Source organism: Vidua chalybeata, chromosome 15, assembly GCF_026979565.1.
Source record: "Vidua chalybeata isolate OUT-0048 chromosome 15, bVidCha1 merged haplotype, whole genome shotgun sequence".
In the NCBI taxonomy this organism is placed as follows: Eukaryota; Metazoa; Chordata; class Aves; order Passeriformes; family Viduidae; genus Vidua; species Vidua chalybeata.
The window spans coordinates 8,606,763-8,627,397 of NC_071544.1; positions in this window are offsets into that span (position 1 = coordinate 8,606,763).

Genomic DNA, 20,635 nt, shown 5'->3' on the forward strand with positions numbered 1-20,635 from the left:
TTAACTACTGATAAATTCCACTTCTCCTCAAAATTAGAATGAAAAAGTCACTAGCCAATACTTTCAGGAAACAAATTACATCCTTAGAGCTATCCAGCACCTGTGCTCTGTCCACAGAACCCATTGAGAGCCAAAGCCAGGAGCAAGAAACTGCATGTCACGAGCAACTGCTCAACTTACAGAGGGGAAATCAGGGAGACAAAGTACTCCCAACCCCAGACAAAACCCTCTTTTCATAATATCTGTAACCCTGAAATACATCCCTCCTCTCACACCTAAAGGAGATATATGCTTGTTCAGGGGCAGGAAGTTGGTGGAAGCCAGCATATCAAGATGAAGGAAAAAAAAATTAAAACCAACACCACAAAACACAACTGATCTTATTGCAAGTGAACAATCATCTTAAAGATCTCTTTGGAGGTGGCAAATTATCAGAGATGGTACCAGTGACAATTTGCCATTTCTCCTCATGTATATTTTGGTGATTTTGGGAGCACTCGGGTATGCCAAGATTCATACCCCTTCTCCACTTCAAGGACTACCTTCATTCTTCATTTGCTAGATCATGTCTAAAACACTAAAATGAAGATTTCAATGGCAGCAGCAAATTCTACCTGGATAGATGTGGGCTGGTGAGAGCACTCCTAACATAGGAATATGACATTCCTTTCCACTTCCTTTCAATATTGTCAAAGGTTTCACCACTCAACACAACAAATAAACTTTCAAAAACAATATTACATTTCTCCTCCCTTTTGTATATAGAAAAATGGCTTTTCAACAAGCCAAACTGGAAACTGTGTTAATGTGTTTCCATGGGCAAAACTTGAGAACCCTGCAAATTGCCTTGCTTAATGGACTTAGGAGTTCAGCTATCCATTCAGAAATTCCACAGCAAATCAAATGGTTCTGTCCTCAGGACGAGTACACACACGGTTCTGCAGCTCTGTGGGTGTCATTATTTATGTCTGTTGGATTTGATGGAGAAAATGTCATTTAGGATGAAGGAGGACCTGTATCCACCACCCCCCTGGCAGAAAGGTACTGAGAGCCCTTCTCACCCCAGGACTGTGCAGATGCCCCGTCCTTCAGGGCTCCACACCATCTCAATCAACACAAGAAACAGTAACCTAAAACACCTGCAGGCACTCTCACCTGGCTCTGAACATACTGCAATGACCAACAGCTTGAGTGCTTTTTTTAAGCTGTTATGAAGAAAATAAACTCATTTAACTGTTTCCCCTGCCATGGGCAGTGACTGGTCAGGACAAGGTCGAGGATGAACAGGGATGTCCCTCACCCTTCCACATGCCATGCCATGAACTCTTGAGCCTGGCAAAGTCACTGCTGAGCCAAGGAGCCTGATGGGAGCACACACCAGCCCTGCTTCAGCCCAGCACATCCTGACTGTGACCATGCAAACAAATCCACCCCAGCAGCACAGCCTGCCTGCACCATGGCACGGGGCTGCCTGGCACCAAACACCCCAGCCAAGGGGATCATGCTGGGAACCCTCAAAGGAAAAACAAAGATATTTTTATCTGCATACATGAATCCTCTAGGAAAGGAGTATAAATAGAGGAAAAGCAAAAAAAAAAAAAAAAAAAAAGTGAGCTAATATGCCTTGCAACTTTTGTAAAGTATAAAATACATCAGAGAGAACAGGTTCCAGGTCTGATTACTCCTGATTTACAGAAATGTGCAACCATGGGGACACACATGTTATGCTGATAATAAAATATACATGTCAGCAGCTGGGACCTACAGCAGAACTAAAACATACTGAGAATACTCAAACCTTTTCCCTCCCGTGTACCTTAGCTGTTCAGAGGGATTTTTTTTTTCCCACTCAAAATTGAAATGAACAAAAAGAAACCCCACTTCTAGGATTAGATCTTAGAAAAACAGATTCCAACTGGGAGCTCAAGCACCTGCAGAGAAGTATTTATAAATGAAAGGACTGACATGACTTTAAATACAGTGTCGTCAGAAACTTAATTATGCAGCAGCAAGTCTCTAATTGGAAGTCACAGAGCAATATATTGGCTTTGTCATGTGATTTGATACTCTCCAAACTGCTTTCCCAGGGTTGTTTGTGTTATCTGTCTCAGGTTTGAACAGCAGTGTTTGTTTGCAGGCTGTGGTGGGATTAGCCCTATTTATCTTCATGGGCTTTGTTTCCTTGAACACAGACTGAATTCACATGGATTTGTTTCAGGGTTCCAGGAAATCCTTGGCTTTTCTTTACCCAGCCCAGAGGCTGTGTTGTGCTGGCTGAAACTAAGTATCTTGGGCACCCAAAAACTCCATCAGCTTGAAAGTTCTAACACCTGTGTAGTTTCACACTGAAACATTAATTTTTGTAATTACATTTTTACAGAATATTTTAGTGTGTTATTATTCCAAACTGTAAATTAATACTTCTAGAGAAAATCTCAAAAGAAATTACTCCTGAAAGAACTAAAAGTCCATCCTCAGTGCCCTCCACATAGTCACATTTTAATTTGAGGGAATTTTGTAGATACAGTTATGCAACATCTTTCACCTCCTTTGGACTGTCTTAGCTCCTGATCTCAGTCTAAAAATACAGTTATTTCAGTTTCTAAATTTAATTCTTGCTTTAAACTGAGTGCATATGATTTAAGCATCATTCATGTTCCACCAACTTGTGTTTTCTCAAGTTAGGCATCCTTCTGGTATCACTGACAAGTAGATACAAATATTCCAGATTGGGGGGAATTTCACATTTGAAAATAGTTCATTGCATTCCTCATCTCTGCCTCACACCATATGACGCCTCAGGGCCTCCCAATTGTCACAGAATCACGGAATAGTTTGGGTTGGAGGGGAGCTAAAGCTCATCTCATTTCACCCCCTGCCACAGGCAGGGACACCTTCTGCTATCCAGGTTGCTCCAAGCCCTGTCCAACCTGGCCTTGAACAAACACTTCCAGGGATGGGACACAGCTTCTCTGGGCAACAACTAATTGAAGGACAGTCAAAATCACACCAGTCACAGCTATGGTTTTCTTGCATCACATCCTCTGGTTGCTCAGCCTGATGCACCTCCTGCCTGGGAAGTCCTCCCACTGTTTTCCTCCCATTTTCCTGTCCTTCCCCTGCCCTCCTGCTCACCCCACTGCAGAGCAGCCACATGAGCTCTCCAGTCAGGGTCCAGCTGTGCTAGCTTTGCTCCCACTGTTCCCCTAACACCTGGAGGCTGGTGTCTGCAACACCAAATTTGAAACAGGAGATTATAGAACTGTGATTATTTAGCTGGAAGCTTCCAGCCCAGATGATTTGTCCTGTCATTTAAAAATCTACTTGTTTCCAAACAGGGTGGGCAGAGATACAAACACACAACCCTCTGGCAGGGGTCCAGGCAGCACCAAGAATGCTGAGCTGCTCACAGCATCACAAGTGAGATTTTCCATGGCTGAAAAAAGACAACAGTGAAATTGATACTACGTTTTAACCTAGGGGTCATGAAAAGATGAGACAATATATTCACTCCACTTCAGATAGCCTGGAGGAATGTGACCTTTTCCCTATCATTTATAACCCAGACGGCTGAAATGAGCACCAAATCCAATTACGGTGTATTTTTATTTACCTAATCTACCAGCAGATGGCCTTTAATTCTAAATTTTCTTAATTTTGGAAATCTGTTCAGGCAGAGCTGGCAGCACAACTCACATTCTCCTCTCCACAGGGAAGGGTTTAATGACAGCCCCATGCAAGCTGCCACTTGGTTATTGCCTTCCTGGGCCTCTGCTCATCAGACCCTTCCCTTGTAATTAGATACATATATTTTCTTTGTCTTCCTATTGGATTATGAGGCATTTAAGGCAGGTGTCATCTTTCTGAGCTATGATTGTACAGTATCTAGCAAAAGCAGAGGCTAACCCTTAGCTGGAGCTCCTAATCACCACAGTAATGAAAATATTTCCTTTTCAAATGTAAATTGAAGACTCACTTCTCCAGTACCTGGAATTACCAAAGGATAAATACCTGAAGTATAGCAAAAAATGAGTTTAAAAGGCAGGTAATTTAAGCTGAACACAATATGCTCTTACAGTTTATGTATAAAATTAAGTCATTGAATGAAACCACGCTCCTTTGTTGTGTCAGCTTTACTGACCACATGCCCATGGAAAGGCTCAAGCTCATGGATTGAACTGAAAACATTTCCTTTTGTTTCAATTTGCACAATTCTTTAGGAACATTTTTGGATGGGATTTCTCCAAGAGAAAACAGTGTAGCCAAGGGTGGGTCAGAAAAATCCCATCTGTCAGCTGCAGCATCTTCCAGCAGCTCAAGGCACCCAAAACACTGCAGCCTGCAGGGAATCCCTGAGGTTGGAAAAGAACTTCATCTCAAAGTCAGATCTCCAGACAGACTGCAATAAAGACCTTTCCCACTACCAACACCTGCTGTGAGCCCTGGCTGGCTCCAGGAGCCACTGAAGGGGGGACACATTCACCACCCAGCCCTGCTCACAGAGCCCAGGAGCTGCTCTGCAGGGGATGAGCAGGTTGATCCTTTTTCCTACTCCTCTGCCCAATGGAGCCCAGCTGAAATGAAGTACCTTCACAAGTAAAATACCCAGACCACAGCAAATCCCTATTTGCATAAACCTGTGTTTTTGCTAACCACAAAATGTGGTATAAATTACTCAGAGACACTTTCTCTTTTCCTCACCTTTTAGCAGAGCAAAACACAATTTACATTCTGTTTGTGGGTGAATCATGTGAAATGCTTAATTATAAATAGCACCTGTAAATATAATCCTTTCAGCTAGAATATTTTTATTGAGAAAATTAGCAAGACCTTAATAATTATTTCAGTTACAAAACTTAATTAGGCCTGTTTCTCATTCCAACTCAGGCCCTGTGCAATGATTGGGTGTAAATTTGCATTTATTCAATAGGGCCATGACACACCAGAGAATAAACCATGGGTAGGTTTTAGGCATCCAAGCTCCACTGGCTGCAGGGATGCTGTGAGAATGAGCACCAGCTGAGGATCTATCCACAACTAGATACAAGTGGTCCCTAGCAACAATTAGAATTATACCCATTACTTTTATTTTTGGAGAGCTAAAATACACATTTCCTGAAGCCAAGTCTGTGTTCAGCAGATAAAATATGCGTGTAACTTGCCACCAAGGTTATGGAAAGGTGGAAGAGAGCGTTTATCAATGTTGATAGGATTTTTTTCCTCCGGATATATCTACTAGGATAGAGCATGTTCTACAGGAAATAGCATACAAGATATTAATTTTATGCTTAGTCTAATTGCTCAGACATCCTGAGATGCTACCACGTTGGAAAGCACTAACTCACCAATCAAGTTCCTTCCTTGAGGCCACCAAAACCTGCTAGATAGCAGTCAGCTGAACAGCCACTCACTCACTCTTCCCCTCCCCAGTGGGACAGGGGAGAGAATCACCAAAAAAAAAACCAAAAATATCCACACCAAAAAAAAAAAAACCACCACAAAAAACACACACCACAACAAACAAAAAACCCCAGTAGCAATGGAAGGTGGCCAAGACAAGAAACATCTCAGGCTACAGCTGTGTAACCCACTGGCCTGGGATTACAAACAGGTTTGCATCCTCCTGGTAACAAGGGCTGTCCTAACCTTATCAAATCAGGGAGAGCAACTCCCTGAAGGCTCCTCTCCATCTCCCCTGTACATGGCTTAACCATGAGCAGGGGGGAGAACCCAAGCCCAGACAACAACAGAAAACTAAAGGATTAGCCCTTCTATGATCAACACCTTGGGAACCTCTTCCTTAATTTTATAGGGAATAATATAGGCTCATACCTAAAGACTTGAGGTGTACATGTAGATGTTTGCACTGTGCTAAAGCCATAACATGCTAAGCAGGATGTGAAAGAACATTAAAGATACACTGAATCAGACATACCTTGTGATTTCACAAGATCCAAGACTACTTAAACCAGAAACAAACACAGCCAACATTGGAGCAACAGAAATTAACTCCGTGTCAGCTCTGGGTTCAGATGCACCAACACAGCTCTCTAATCAAGGAGGGGTTTTCCTCAAAAAGCAGCCAGCAAGAGCTCTGCACAGATTTTTGCCTCTGGCCCTTGGTTAAAAAAAAAAAAAAAGAATTCTGTACTCTCTTAAAGCCATCCACCAAACTGAGTCTCATGAAGGAAAATAAACACTGGGGACTGGAAGATCTGCTGAAGCAGGGACTAATACCTGTCAGCTTGGACAAGCTTTAACACCTCACAAAGCATCCAGCAGCTTCAGATACAGATTTCTGCTTTAGAAAACAGAACGTACTGGAGGCAAATAATATTTAAAGAAAACAAAAAACCACAACAGTTTCAGTTCACTAAATCAATGCATTTATTAAATAGCCAGATAAGTTACACAGAGAGACATACTGATGTGCTGATTTGTACGGTAGGAAAAAATCTACCATGTAGTGATTATACAGCTGGTTAATTTTAGGAAGAAACCTCATCTTTTTATTAAGAAAAAAGAATGCAATTATAACTTTGACATGAAGCAATTTATCCCATACTTGGTATTTCTTTCTGTTTCTTGGTTTAATGCCTCAAAATTATTTATCTTATTATTCACCCCTATGTTTATTTTTGAAGAACATCTTTTTGTGCCTTCAAGCCACTTTACTCATTAGTTCTCTGGAGTTCATGTCCTATTTCATTATGTTTTAATCTTTACAGTTGTTAATTTGCATTTCATTTCCTGTTGTAGCAAAAAAAATTACTAACAAAAAAGTGATTGTAAATATTAATACAAGTCAACTGATAGTCATCCAAGAAAGCATTTTACAGCAATAGCAATTACCTGTGTTTGAGGAAGAAAGCAGCAATTCAAGCAGCTACAGATACAAAGCACTTCAAGTTGAGGGCACAGCACCTTCTTAGAAGTGGAGACCGGGCCATCACAGAACAGCACTTACAATTAACAACAACTTGCTGAAAAGAGACTTGCTGAAAAGAGAGCAAAAACAAGACATATTGGGTAATCAGGTGTCTAAAGCACATCAGAAGCTGGGCTACATACTCTCCATCATCTGTTAGTGCAAGCAACTGCTTAACTAATACTGCAACACTGACCTACAAAAATTTGGAAAACAAAAAAACCAAGCAAAAAAACAAAAAACCCTGAACCACAAAAGCCAATAAACCAGGTAAGTCCAGCTTTCCCCTCCACATACCTTCTCTTTCACCTGGCTCCTGGCATTGCACCACAGCAACTTCAATTTTCACTTTGGGAGAGACACACTCAGCTCAAAAGAGGGGAAATCTTTTCAACTCACTCAGATCTGGACCATCGCTCAGCAGGCTTTGAGCTCTGCTTTTGCTTCCTCAGGCCAGTTCCCCACCATGCTGCTCTGCAGGGACAGCTCAACCACCAGCAGGAAAACATCTTCCCCATCTCCAGAAGTGATGCCTTAGCACCAGTGGGTCGTATTGTTCTGACAGTGGATAATTATCTTCGTTAGATAAATAAAAGGCAGAATTGTAAATACACCTGAGTTTTAACAGAAGAAAGTACTTAGTGACTCCTAATGTGTGAGCTGAGCCCCAGCTCCACCTGGCTCCATCAATAACCTCCTACAGGTGCTGCAGAGGAGTTAGAAGGGAAGAGGGCAGCAGGAGCTCATTAAAAAAGCTCCACAAAAGAGAAAATGAAAGCTCAGGGACTGCCGTTTGAACTTGCCTCTTGTAACCCTGCTTGTTGGCCTCAGACAAAGCCCCTGGTTGAGAAGGGGTTGACCCATAGAGAACCCCATAAACTGTATTTCCTGCCTTGGCTACTGTTCCACGTCCCCAGCACACGGATGGCATCAGTAAAGAAACAGCCACATGCAGTCGTGACAGCGGGATTTTGAGATAGCCTTATAAAAGCTTGGGCCAGGCTTTCAGCTTCCCAGTGTTTGCAAGAGGATTGCCTCTAATTCTTTACACTTGTGACTTTGTAAAAGCTCCACCAACTTGCAGCAAATTGCTCATCTAAAGCCATTTCTCCAAGCAGCTCCTGTCCATCTGTCACAGCAACCTGCCCTCCCAGACATGCTGCCTGCAGGCAAAGCATGACAGCTAGATGGACTTAATACTCACAAAAAAATAAATGAGGCTCTTTTTTCATTATTTTCCTCTCCAGTTTCTACAAAGCTTTTCTTTGTTTCTACAAGTGTTTTAGTGTTTTAGTGTGCTCTGCCAGTGGTGCAATTTCCCAAAGAACTGGAAAAAAACAGGGTTGGCCCAACAGGAAGAGCAATGTCCCATCAGAAAAGCCCATTATATCTTTAAAGGAATGAAGATTGACAGCCACATAGTGAGAACTGCTGCTAATGAGTTCAAAATAAGTAAGTACCTAGGAATTAACTGGAATTTTGCATCTGCAAATTTCCTGCCGAGCAAAGTCAGTCTCACATCTGCCAGCTTACTACAGATAATACTCCCTCCCTGCAAAACAGGATCTGTACCCAGCACATCTTCCAGATGGTCTGGCTTCCCTCAGTGCTTTTCCAGTGCTACAGCCTGTCCCAGTTGTTGTCACCCAGCTTCACTTCTACCAGCCTTCTCATGGGACAGCCCATGTGTGGGAAGAGTCTCAGCAGCTTTAATGAATTTTCACATCCCTTAAAACAGATTATCTTCTTCTTTCTGGAGGAACTGAACAAACTCTGCTCTTGCTAGACAAAGTGCGGAGCAGCCTCTCTACAGTCTCTTGAGTTTTGCTGGGATTTAGAGTGATGTAGCTGGAAGCAGGGAGGCTTTAGCTGACAGATAAAGTTTGGCAAAGCTGTCTCAGATTCTGCAGCAGCTGCTCTGATTCACATGTGAGAAAAACACACAAGAAAAATGAATCAAACAGGTAAAGGTATCAAACAAGATGAAACAAGAACTAAACAGAAGCACCCATCCAAGGTTTAGGCAGCAAATTGTCCCATCCCTGGTTTATGATCTCTGATCTGTGTTAATTCTTCTTCTCCCCCTTCCCAAGCTCATTCAAGAAAACCTGGCACAAGGGATGATGCACTAGTGCCATGCACAGACACAACACTGAGCAGGAAACCAAGGCCCCCTCTCTGACCAGCTTTAACGTTAAAAGAATGCACAATATCCATCTTGATCACACTCCTTTTTTCTTTCCTCCTGCCTTGCTCTCTTTTTTCCTCTCTATTCAATCTATCTCCATAGATCCTGCAAAGCTTGGAAGCAATGTGAGTTTTTAAGCTGCTGACAGCAGTCCAAATCCTTCTTACCCCCATCCTTTCTTTGTTTCCTGCTGGACTCAAACCCATCCCTGACTGGCTGTTGTCACTTGCCTTGTTGCTGACTGCAGGCTCTCCAAGACAACATTCCTGACCTTGTACTGGGCTTAGTGAAGTCCTGGATCATGACTAAGGCTTGAAACACTAAGGGACTCTCAACTGGAATAGGTTTCTGCAGTCATAACTTCCGTCATAAAAAGCACCTATTTTGTAATCACCACAAAATTCTCCTTTTTCGGTCCTCGCTGCCATGATACTCTCAATAATACAGAATTACACCTCAGCAGTGGTTTTCTCTACTCAGGGTTAAACTCTAAGTGGTGCAGAAAGTTACATTCCCTTTGAACCATCTCCTCTCTAAGCTGGTGGAATGATGACCACGATCCTCAGCAGATGGTGTGGTCACTGAGGTTGGTAGGAAGCAGCTGCAGCCCCTCCCCATCAATAACAGTCAAGCACATGGCTTGACTTTGGTTCCCGAAACAATCATTACTAATGATCCATCAAAAAGTTTTTTGATGAGTGAATGATAAAAGTAAACAGGACATGGTAATAATCAGACTTTATTTATAGCCAGGTAAAACACTGCTGTTGTCAATTTTACAAAGTGACTTTGAAGGAACTTTCTAAAGGGGATATTGAGAATGTTTCCCCCCCACACCTGCAAACAACCATAACCATTATTGATAGCATTTCTAGAATGGCAGGTACAGAGAAACACAGACTGTTATTTTGTGTCAAAATTGGTTTATGGTGCCATATTTTTCCCTTGTTTAAGGCAGCACCACTCATTCACAACATTAAACAATGTGATTTATGAACTTTAGCAGAGCTTACTACATTTAAATGTTTTAGGCATTTCATTTTTACAACGTACCTTGTTCCAATATAATCAATGTGCTTTTTTCTCGGGCTGTGATAGGAATGCAGTTTGTGTTTTATAGCAAAATCAATATAAGAATTAATGGGTGACGAACAGAGTAAATTGTAAAAAGTGCAGCGAGGTTGTGAGATCTCTTTCGCTGTATTGATTCCATTAGCATGAGGTTGCCCAGCTGTACACAGTTTCATATTTGATAAGCAAGCAGCAGACCTCATATTCTGTGGAAGACAAAATGGGCAAAGCTCAGCACTGGAATAACTATGCCAAAGTCATTGAGGTTAAAGCAAGAATGGAGACAAGCCAAGGTGGCTGCTGAAACACAATGAACTTCAGAGGCAGCAGCCGTAAACATCAGATGGTCACAAACGGTGCCACTGACTTTTATTAAAGGCTGTGATACCTGAGAGATGACATTCTTGGCTGTTTTATGCTGCTGGGTTATCTGTCTTTTAATTAATTCTAAAAAATGATAAGAGGAGAATGCTACTCCCAAGGTTTTTTTTGCTAGTAGATGAAAAGCAACATTTTTTTTAAATCCATGCAACCTAGATTTCTTGTTAAAGACAAGCAGGGAGGAGCTGTAGCAAGATACAAGCAGCGTAATGTGGAATAGATTTTTTCTTTCCTTTGACATCTTTTCACTTCTGAATTTTACCCTTACTCTTGACAGGAGTACATGTACTAGGGACTGGAAAGGCCTCCCTTGAAATACCTCTGGAGTCTATCTCCCCACTGGGGACTCATAGCAAAGCTCATTCCATGCTCACAGGAGACAGAAAGCATCACAGCACCTTGTATCTGGGTGTCCCATGAGCAGACCCACAGCACCCATGGCACAGGTGAGGGGTTCCCAGCCCCATCCCTCCTTTGGGTCCTGCTTTCCCTCTGCTTTCCATCACCAGCAGCACAGGCACACTCCTACCAGGGCTTCCACCTTTGCCAAATACAGCCTGGCCCTGCAGCACTCACACACTCAGCTTTGTGCAAAACTAACAGAGTGGGATCAAACCTCTTTCCAAGTGTCCAGTTGTCCTGGTTTCAGCTGGAGGAAAATTACTTCAATCCCAGCCAAGACCAGGACACCAGTTAACTCTGAATATTACTTCACAGTCAAACTTGTATTTCTATTTCACAATCTGTATCAACAAATTGCAGTGATGACCTTCCACCCTGAAAAGCATCTATAATCATTCTTATTCCAAATAACAGATTAGATGCATCTGTTCATGTTGCTACATTACTTTCCAAAGCTGTGACCAAACAAAGCAATTACTGTTCAAATCAGACTCTGGATACTTTCCATAACCAATAGTAAAGCATTCTGGGGTGCTGCAGCATCTGTTTCTGTTCTCATCTTCTCCCTTTCCTTTGGGAACCTCCTTTTCATTTCCATAACCATCAACAGAGCCCAGAGTTTTAACAGAGCCCAGCAAACAGGTCCAAGATTGGTAGCCATGACAAACATTTTCTGCAAGAATATTATCCTCCAAATGTTCAAAATCATCCTTACATGGCAGATTTTGTTCCCTCTTTGTTGTAAAAGTCTGAAAGCTTATTGCTCTTTGGGATGTACTTGGAGCAAAATAATTTAATTATATTCTATTTCAAAACAAATTGTTGATAGAGACTCTTAAGTGTCAGTAATTAGATAATTTCACAGTGCACATTCCATTGTTACTGTCATACCTAGTGACTGTTTATTTGAAGAGTCCTTCCAGCATTGCAGCTACCCTAGTATTAAATATAATAATAGGTGGTGTGATTGGAAAGGTTCACCCATTGCTCTCATATTTAAAGTAATGAACTGTCCTACTCAAACATGGAGATTTAGATGGCAAGAAATAAAATGCTGGCCTTAATGGAATTAGTAGTAAAATACTCATTGGCTTCCCAGGGCTTAAATATAATCAGTTCCTTGCAAGTAAATATGATTGGTAACATAAATTAAATATTAAATAAACAATTATTATGAACTCTCTCCTGACTTTGAGTGTCAAAAGGGCTAATGTAGGAAGACCCTGTTCATTCACTCATGGACCCCTTAACCCAATTAAAAGCATGTTTGACACACTCCAAATCTGAGTAACAGCCCCTATTGAAAAGCTTAAACCAACACCCTGTGAGTCTTGACCATTCACACATGCCTGGAGATGGGGATAAGATCCCTCAGCAGGGGATGGGAGCAGAAGTCTTCACCCACATGCACCACACCTTCCCCCAGTCTGGCAGTGGCAGGGAGAGGACAAACCCTGGCACTGCTGTGGGAAGGGTGCTGATATCCCAGCACAACCTTCTGCTGAGGGATGCAGAGAGCTGGGAATGGGGTCCCATTCCCTCTTCTTGCTCCTGAGCTTCACCTACTGCAGTGCTAAAGTCACTGAGGTTTTGTGTCGTTATGCCATGAACTTCCTCTGGGCCATTTGTGCAGCAAAGCACAGAAAATTCTGCAGCACTTTCTAATTTAACAGAAGTCGCATTTTTGTAATATTTAATTTTCTGGTTTACTTTTTTCAAGAGAGCACGATGTGCAGATAATAGTTTTTTTAATTATTCTATTAAAATACTGCAAATTAACCATCTGTATTTTTGCCATACCTGATTTTGGTTCTTTTTCAAGTTGTTGATTTTAAATACACAGAGGACTGCTTAAGCCACACACAGCCAAGCATCGTGATTACCAATCTCATGGCATAGGATCTTACAATTCTAATGTTATTCAACAAGACATAGACTAAATTTAGGCTCACTTAGTGAGGCTGCTCTGAGGAAGCACCAAATGAAGTATCTGTCAATATGTGGTGATCTCAGCCCCAAGCAGCTGGAGCTTTCAAAGGAAAGCACAAGCATCATTATGGGCTGGATATTAAAGACGTTTTACTTTCAACAACCTTAGCTTAGCAAAGTGTTGGGTAAATAGAATTATCTATTTTTAAAAAAGGTCCTGTTCTATTGCTGAAGCTGTGCACTACATCTGGAAATTAGAGGGAGCTCCATAAAAAGCTTTAGCTCGAGTCCATTTATCCTAATGGAGTAGGAGCCAAGGTCTTTATCTGAAATAGAGTGCTTCAAGGAATGTGTTACTGTTTATTAAGAGTGAGATGCCTTTAATGACCACAAAGAAACACAAGCAAGGAAAACACACACCATTTTCAGACACAGTTCTTCAAAATGCATTGGGAGATGTTTATGCCCTAGATGCCAAGATTTATCTTTTTTATTTTAACTTAGGCATTCATTTGAGCAACAGAGTTGCTTGTATCTCTGGTCAGCAAAATAATCTAATGCCAGGTTCTAGTGGCATGGGGGATAGAGGCTCAACTCCTTAATACGGGGGCAACCACTCTCCCAGCACAACAGGTTCAGAAATGCCCTTGCATTTTCAGTGCCTTTTGGTTTTGTTTTGGTTTCCTGCATGTGCTGCAGCCAGCCCCTCTTAGATGCCTGCCAATAACCTACACATCAGCAAAAATGCATATTAACCAAATTCACCCTGGCTTTACCTGTGCCACATTTCCCTTCACTGCTTATTGGTGCAGCATTTTCAGAGATTTAATATCTCTGAGCCCTCAGCTGATCAAATTCAGGTGAGCCACGGGATTCAAAAGGGCTTGGGCAGGAGGTGATGCAGGAAGGTACAAAATAGACTCTCATAACTCTCATATGCATTAGGAAAAATAGGTCTGCAAGGGAAAAGGAATCAAAATGTAAAATACACAAAGGAAGGTTACAATAACAGCTATCTGAATATGCAGGATGTCTCTGCAGCCTCTTTTTCCCTTAAAGTGAGTAAAGAAACTGTCAGATAATGGCCAAATAAATCAGTCAGTATTATCAGCCACAGCTGCTGCCCGTGCCTGTGAAGTGCAGCATAAGCTCTGCTCCAAGACTTAGGAAGCACTTCAAAATTCAAATTGTTCTTCACGAGGCATGCTGAGATCTGGATATCATATTTCACTTTTTAATTAAAATATATTTTTCACTCTCTATCTACATAAGGAAAAACAACATAAAAGTAATTGAGACTTCACATTTCACATGTCAAATCATGATAGCTTTCATTATTCACTGGCATGCCAAATAAGTACTTATAGCAAGATTCACCATCAAAAAGCAAGCAACCTCCTTTCCAAGGATGACGGAATCAGGCTTAGATAAAATAGGAACCAGCTCATGCTCAGAATGAATCCTTATGTCAGGCTGCTGCACCTTTGCAAAGTCCTTCATCTCTCTAAAACCTGCCAGACTTCATTATAATATATGGGGAAATGCAACAGCTTCTCCAGGCATTTCACAAAAATTACCAAAGCAGACAGTATTCAGAAACTAACACCTCTGGTACCAATGAGCAGGACTGAGCCATGTATTGCAGGCTGTAATTCCAAGGTCTCATTTATCCCTCCCAGGTACCAAGTATTTTGGTGCAGCCTTTTTGTGGAAAGCTTTTATTTCTGTGGCTTTTCTGACACTAATACAGTGTTAAAAAGAAAAGCATAAAAAGGAAAGAAAATAATTTCCTGCACTTAGAAGGCACTGCAGCTCAGAAGGGATATGAAACCACAGAATAGGCTGAGAGAGCTGGGGTTGTTCAGCCTGGAGAAGAGAAGGCTCCAGGGAGACCTGAGAGCCCCTTCCAGTGCCTGAACAGTTCCAAGAAAGATGGAGAGGGATTTTGCAGAAGGGTCTGGAGTGACAGGGCAAGGGACAATGGCTTCACACTGACAGAGGCCAGGGTTAGATTGGGTATTAGAAAGAAATTCTTCACTGTGAGGCCCTAGCACAGGTTATCCAGAGAAGCTGTGGGTGTCCCACCCCTGGAAGGCCAGGTTGGATGGAGCTCTGAGCAACCTGGTCTAGTGGAAGGTGTCCCTGTCCTTGGCAGAGAGTGGAACTCGATGAGATGATCTTTATGGTCCCTTCCAACCCAAACCATTCTGTGATGCTTCTATGATGACATGTCACCAGTCATTCAGAGCTGAGTCTGCAGCACAGGAGGGGTGTGGTCCTCTAAGGGATGGATTTCACAGGGGTCTAGCCCAAAAACAAGCTAACTTTTTATACACACAAACATGAACAACATTAAAAATGAACTTTCAACACTTGTTTATTCTTATGAAGATTTTTAACACCTCCTCTAGTGTTGGGAGTGGGAACTCCACTGCCCTAAGATAGCAATTTCTTTTAAACCAGGAAATGCAAAACTTACTATCATTTAAAATGCACCTGCCTCTGCCATGATGCCTTGTCAACTGCAGAAGTAATTTGGCAATTTATGCTATGCAAACTTAGAAAATACGGGACTGAATGGTGCAGAAATAATGATTAGTGTAGTGAGATTTTGAAGAAACCCGAGATCACTGTTGAGGAATGCTGAATCTGCCCATTACCTCAGCTTAATGGAGTGCTTTCAAGTCTAAACAATTAATTTTCTAGAGATTTTCCACAGCTTCCTGAAGATCAGAGCACAATCACAAACTCCCTACACCAACCCAATTTCCTCTCTGCAACAGCTTTTCAATTAGTCTAGGTAGAGTAAGTGTAGAAAATACAGCACTTATATCAATCTATATACCTTTACAAAAAATTCCAGAAGCAAATAACTGGTGTCAAGGTTGGCTAAATCATAAAGGAGAGTTATTGTACTGCATCTAAGACATTAGAAACCTTTTCAATTACTGACATTTAATTTTCTTATTATTTTCATTTATTAGTTCCACCTCATTTTGGATATATTCTTTTATTTGACCATTAAATCTGTTTAGTTCAGAGCCTACCTCACATTTAAGGTCTGTGGGTAGCCAAGACATCAGACACAAAAGAAAAGTGATTAGAAACCCCACACTTAGCATGCCCTGTCTCATATCTTCTGAAAAGTTCTTACCGTAAATGCAAAACCAATGTGGCCTGACACTGGTGAAAGTTGGAAGAGTAGGAGACATAAAATGCATGAGTTATTTTTTACATTAGGTAGCAAACCGAGTTCTTCTTTAACCACTTAATTACCTTTGCCTGTCAGGAAAAAACATTGCTATGAAAATTAGCATTATCTTTATTATGGATGTGTCCCTGAAGATGTTGATGCACTGACATATCTCCGTGTACGAGGCCTGCAAGCAATGAAATAATTCTACCTTGTGAGCAGATGCAGGTTTTGCACTATCACCAAGGATTTATTACATAGTTTAATGGTCGTTACTTAGCATCATCTGCTCTTTTTATATATTCTCTATCAGCATACCCATTTTCATCTTTCAGCCTTATTATCTTATGTATATGAACAAAGACTATGTGATGGGTAGTGGGATATAAACCAGACCTAACTGGCCACAGGCAAGTCAAGCTCACTTTCCCTGACTCAGGTAGAGCAGACTCAGCATAATGTGTATTGGGTACATGACAATGTTAGCACAGTGCCCAAGGGAAGGACAACCTGACACTTAAAACAAAGCAGATCTGCCTTGTTTTACCAATTTGTGGGTACTTTCAGACACCTACATGCTGTTTGCTGCACCTCAGTTCTGCCCTCAGTGAACAAGGACATTCAAAGAACCATAGAATGGTTTGAGTTGGAAGGGACCTTAGAGACCAGCTTGTCCCACCCCTCCTCCACCAAGGGCACGACACCTTCCAGCAGACAACCCAAGCCCCATCTAACCTGCCCTTGAACACTTCCAGGGATGGGGCAGCCACAGCTTCTCTGGGCAACCTTTGCCAGGGCCTTACCACCCTCACAGAGAAGCATTTCTTCCTCAGATCCAATTTAAATCTACCCTCTTTCAGCTGTGCAGCTCTCTCCTCTCCTGGAGGCTCCACGCTCCAGAGCTGACACTGCCAGACAGGAGTATGAAGTGGAAAAAAAATTAACATTTCCTTATTGCTGCTGAGACTGCAGGTCCCTCTGTGAGAGCTGAGCATGGCATGCAGGATATCTGCCCCAAACAGGTTGTTTGCTCCAGCACCAAGACAAAGAAATGGTCAGAACCATCTCTGGTATCATCTGCTGCCATGCTATACAGAATAAATCATTCATATTTCAGAGGAGCAAAATATCTATCACAGTGTTAGCAGCTACCTGTACACACACAATATTTCCTCTTTCAATACTAGTTTTTCCAGCATCCCCCTCCATCTGAACACTCTGCAATTAGTTCTAAAAGATTTGTTGCAATTTTCTATAAATTTCCAGCCCCTACTCCAAATGGACTGTAATTTTTCCTTTGTATAGATCACATGTACAAAGAAGATTCAGATGGACTTTTAAAAAAATTTTTGAGATTTAGGGCAGCAAAAATAAACACTCATTGTGAATTCTCTACTATATCACCAGGAGAGATAAAATACAGAGAAGAGCTGCTGGACAGAGATCCCTCCACTCTCCCAAGTGCATGGGAGATCTTACTCTGCTTTTCAGGCTCAGGTGCTCCAAGTTCTGACCCAGGCCCTTCCTGCACTCCCTGAATGCATCTTAAATTCCACTTTAAATCCCACATGGAGCAGCAACAGCTCCCCAGTGGTGCAACCTAAAAGCCCTCACGTTACCCTTTCTCTAAAGAATACATGGCTGGGAACAGGACACCTTTTCCTTTTGCAATCCATTTGAATTCTTGAACTGGATGCTGCTGTGGAAAAGTAAATGCAACCTCAGTTAGCTATGGTGGCACTCCCCTACTGCTTTTAGGAGTCTTGTGACCTCCAAGTTTGGTTCTTAGTTAGCCCAGGTGCTGGTGCTCCTGTGAGCTGGTTGTTTCCCTGGCTCTGCCAGGTATCCTCCTCTCCAAAACCTCCAGCTGAAGTTCAGCCTGTGACAGCAAGTTCTCACACTGTGACCTGGGTCACTTTTGAGCCTATTGCATTAGAACTGAAATAAAAAGGGAAAAAAACAGAGATAATCTGAAATAAAAGCATAAGTAAATGATGTGTGAAAACTAAATTGCCATATCACAGCTTAGTGCCCAGCCCAGATCTGGGTATTATGGCACTTATGATACAACAAGTCATTGACTCATCAGCGGCATGACAGTTAACTGCTCTGCTGACAAGCATAAATCTATTCCAACACTATTTTGTATTATTAATTAGGAGAGGGGGGAGCAGTATTTGTAGCATATACTGGTGGCTCATCTACTGCCTAATGTGATAGGTTTTATTTGTCTTGAAAAATAATCTATTTAAATTGCGCATCAAGGTCATAACACATGGGTAGTTTCACTCACCGTGGCATTTTGATGGTGGCTGTGCTAGGTGGGAGCTCATATGCCATATCATTATTTCCCACACATCAGCTGGAGAGGCAAATAAACTTTTGATTCATAATGGGAGCACAATGGAAGCAAGCTGAAAGCCTGCCTCCAACAGCTTCAGTCAAAGGTATTAGGAGTTAAGGTACAAGCTTGCAGAAGGATAACAAGATAAATCTCCTCACACTCTACAGAAATATTTATCACTATTCCCCAATATTGCTACCTGTGTATGGATCTGATCAATATTCAGTATCACTTCCACTTTACCCAGAGGCTGTACAATATGCTAAATTAGCTTTTTCTATTACCATATCAAAGGTATGCTTGAAATTGAACATCTCTGTAATTTAACTGAAATTACAGGCAGACCAGGTCTGTCTTGATCAGTTTGCACACCCCTCTACATTAATCATATTAAAGACACTGCAGATGAACAAATCAGCAATGCAGGCAGAAAACTGGCTGCCTTGAAGAAAGTCCTCAAATGCCCCTGACACCGGGGACACAGGGAGGCCTGAATGTCACTGCAGATGTCTGTGGGCCGTGCCAGCACCATGGTGACCACGCTGGTCCCATTCCCTGTCTCCCATTGTCCAGCAGTGTTCCACCATCCCATATTCCCCATCACCAAACCCTCACCCCACGCCAAAGGCTGGTCACAGGTACACTCACTGGGGGTGTATTGGCCCAACCTGAGAACACCATCATTTCCCCCAGCTTCAGCAATCCATTTTTCCAGTGCCTGCCCACAGCTGAAGATGGTGGCACTGTGCAGGTGGCTTCAGGCATGCAGAGGGGCTGGCTGGCTCAGACCATGCACTGGTGTCCCCAGCACAGGGGTGTGGGTAGCTGGAAAAGCCAGGACAGAAGATTTTTGCATCCAGTTGGGCTCAAGCAGCATCCACCCCTGAAGGATGAGTGAGACACATCCAGTGCCCTTCCTCATCACAACAGGTGTTTGGCTCCTGGTTCTGTCCATTTCTAAGAACAGGAGCTCCTGCCTTTGGCTTCTTCAACCTTTGCTTCCCACCTCTTGTTTGCTTCAGATATTTAATTTTTGGTAGAATTTTCTTTTTTCTTTCAGTGACTTTCTTATACTTGTGATCTCTCTGATTTTGACAATCTTCAAATTATGTCCTTAAAATAAACCTGACAATCATCAATATATAAATTATAATTTCCTTCTCCACATGCTTCAACTATTATCCTAATCAAGCAATCATGTCACTTCACTTATAGCCCCCAATTATCCAAGTCGTGCCCTGTTTGTATTATATCATCCTTATCTGATGGCACACCAAGCCATCTGCAAATCCTCAGAGCTGAGGATCCTGAGTCCCTAAAGATTTTCCCATTCTTTTGTGCTGCAAGAACTGATTTCTATGTAGAGCAATGACTATTAGATAACATCCAGGTGATGAGAGGGCTTTCTTTACACATCCACCATTTTATTTCACCTGTTAAACAAGACCTAACAGAAGGAAAGCATCATTCTGCTAAATACAAGTGATCCAGGGTACCACTTAATCTTTAAAAGTAAACTCTAGAATCAAATGCCCTTGGCTGGGATTACTTGCACAAGTGAAGCTGGCAATAGTCGTGGTTTTGGAGACATTTTAAAAGCAAAAATTCTCTGTAGGATGGCCATACACTTGCCTGGGACATGATCCTCCAGCTCCTCAGTCCCCCTGCGCTTTATGGTCCTCAGCTTTTCAAATTGTCCTTGGGATGGAGATGCATTTTCCTGGGACATGGTCCTCAGCTCCTCCAGCTGAGCTCTCCAGTACTCTGAGCACCAGGAACAGAACACCTGACCAATGAAACACAGGCTCCTGATTCTGCAATCACAGCTGACCACTCAGACCTGTAACTTTCTCTCTGCACAGGGAGAAAATTTCTAGCATGGAAACATCCCATTTGTATGCTTGGAGCCAGCCCACCTGCTCACCCAGCACCAGCCTCCCTCCATGAATTATTAATGAGCAATATCCGTCTCCAGTTTTCAGTCAGCTAATTTGTTCTCACAGCCATGATTCCAAATATCACACAAGTAATTTATCAAGTTGTTTTAACTGTAGTTAGATAAGCCTGTTAGCCATCATAAATTTAAATAAATTTTCCTTTTTCACACATGGAGGTGCAAGAGGCAGAGCACCTTGGCAGCTGAGATACACCCCTCTGCATTTTTGGTGACATGTACAGTACTGGAAGGAAATCTGTGTG